The sequence below is a fragment of the Atta cephalotes genome, assembly GCF_000143395.1.
Source record: "Atta cephalotes unplaced genomic scaffold scaffold00017, whole genome shotgun sequence".
NCBI classification, from domain to species: domain Eukaryota; kingdom Metazoa; phylum Arthropoda; class Insecta; order Hymenoptera; family Formicidae; genus Atta; species Atta cephalotes.
The window spans coordinates 2781077-2783991 of NW_012130081.1; positions in this window are offsets into that span (position 1 = coordinate 2781077).

The following is a 2915-nucleotide window of genomic DNA, read 5'->3' on the forward strand; positions in this document are numbered from 1 at the left end:
AACTCCTGCAAAATAGGCTTGAGATTGCTATCTTGGCTAGAAACTGAATATTTCACAAGATTCGTTTATGAGCACTTAGAACGATATAACCCGATTGCAGTTGGTATTCGGCAATGAAAACTGACCTACTCACGTCAGACCAATCCGACCATAAGGCAGGAGATACGAACGGTTATCGCAGTTTATGTTTCGCTGGCACATCGACTATCCCCTTTACATACGTATCTCCGTAGTAATTGGTACACAACGGGGCAGTGATTTCAGATACAGGCCATTTACATACGGGTCAAAATTCTCGTCCTCATTCCTTCTTTTTATATTCGGTTCTTAGAAATAACAGCATTTTAAACTACTCTTTTTTTTTACACGCAATATAACATTTTTTCTATCCGTAAAGTTAGTTTATTCGTAATACGATTATCAGTGATTGTTCATAAATATTGAAATAATATCGTAATGTCGTTAATTTTAATTTACTAACATTAGACATGTACATGCATAACCTACGATATATAAATGCCAATCCGCTTAATAATTATAATGCAAAATTATATTAAAGATAAATTGGTCATTGGAATTTTGGCATTATTAATGAAATTAATAGAATTTTAGTTGCATCTATCATTATTATAGATTAATATTGTATAAATACGATATTATTCTTTCAGCATTAAATACGCCGAGTTAACGTAGAAGGTAACGTTGAAACGTTGCTAATGAAGTTTCCCTGTATTTTCAATCCGAAATAGAATAGGAAGAAGCGTCTTTCGGTGTCCGATTCTCTTTTCGCTTAGCAAAGAGTCAACCAGAGTTCCGTATTTTTGTCGTCGACGATGCGGCGCGCAAAAAATCGCTCGCAAGTCATTTAATAGCGCTCCTGGCGAATGCGTTCGGCCGCGTCTTCCGATAGTATACCGTTACACGAGATTACGGGTTTCCTTTCAGTAGAAAAGGACGACCACCCTCTCGTCATTGTGCTCGGACGAACGAAAACGCGAAATCGCGACGTACAAAGCGCGTTTCACGTTCCCTGCGGGACGCCGGGAAAAGGGTTGCCGACTTTGTCGGTGAGGCGATCCGAGCGGGTAGCAGTCGGGGTTGGACTTAAAAAAAAAGCCGATCAGTATCCACTCGGTTCTGCATTGGTCGCGCTTCCTGATGCATCTCGTTTGCAATGCGCCCGTGTCATAATAGAGATCCCGGTGAACATTGGAAGCGGGTGGCATATTAAAATCTCCCATGTACGTCCACGTCCCATCGTATATCAATTATTACGTAGTTTGTACACAAAGAGAGAACAGGCGATGCCCGAATGAAATAAACTACCAGCGATACCATATTCCACATCTTTTGTTTTAAATGAACCGTCCAGTCTGACACGACTGTTTCTCCTATCGATCAATCATCTCAAAAATTGATACAATTTTATGAAAGAATATTACATTGCGAACGAAATGATGCGTTAAAAAATGTGAAATTGAAAAAATAAAAATGTATTTCAAATAACTGAAATAGCTTCCTGGAAGAACGTTAGCCTCCAACATTTTGTAAATTTTATAGAAAATAAAAGAACATGTAGTCAACATATATAAGCAACATTTTTCTATTAAAACATCGCTTTTCATAAAAATGATAGTTGCAACTTTCCAAGAAATCTTTTAATTGATAAATCTCAAGCAGAACAACAGCTCAGGATAACATAAAAATAATGTTAAAATGAATCATGATTAATCGAAACTTTTAATCCTTTTGGAATCATTTTGATACTTTCTTGATTTTTATTTTGCTTGAGATACCTTTACACGGAAGTGTATTATCTTAGACAATAATAAGACAATAATAAGACAAATATCACGAGATTGATAATCCCAAGACATATGGGAATATCATCCTGCTCGAAATCGAAGCGCAATCTCGATTCGGCTATTAGTGTCGTTGTCGAGCGGCCATAACAGTCTGTAACCTGTCACAATGAAGATTCACCAACGACATATACATCAGTTATTGACGTCACCATCGTCAAACGCGTAGCAGTGCACGGGTTTGCGTGGACGGGTGTCTGTTTAACGCTAATCGCGGCGAAGAGACGAGCGCAGAACCATTATCGTGTTATAACGAGTCGCCGTACAAACTGCTGGTGCATCAGAATCACGGGATGATAATTTAATGTAACGACGCGAGTTAGTGCGCCCGATCGCAAATGAGCCGGCCGTGTTGAGCGCGCACACGGGAACAGCTAGAGGGCACATTTGACACGGCTCCGTCATGGATCGACGAATCATCGCCGATGCCTGACAACATAACGGTCCGCCATTTCATTGTTATTATGTTTTTAACGCTGCATTAGACGCGATATTTCGAATGAGCCGAAACTACCTCGGCAACGGTTTGCACACGACGCAAACTTGTTGATGATAGGATAATATGGTGAAATAAGTGCGCTGAATACTGCGTCACTATGATAGCTATTTGTAATAGAATTTATATTACATACCATATATGACATACCATAAAACAATTTTATACATAGTGCACATTATGACGAATATATGTATAATATGTGCAATAGTATATACATATATTCGCTTTTCTTGTGTCTGTACAAGTATATCGCACACGACATATTTTCTTCAAATTGTAAACAGTTATTGGTTACTTGCCGCTCAATCGTTACTTGCCAATATTGATAGCGTGATACCCCAAAATACCGCGATGATTTAAATTAATCTAATCAAATGTGTCGATATTCAAGCAGGATTCATAGGACGACCTGATTCATAACATAACGCGTTGCTAAAATTCGGTCACTCGCGAGAACGTGTCCGCACTGGGTAGGGCGGACATTCGCGAAATTGTCGCTGCGACGGAGAGAGAGAGAGAAAGAGAGAGAGAGAGAGAGAGAGAGAGAGAGAGAA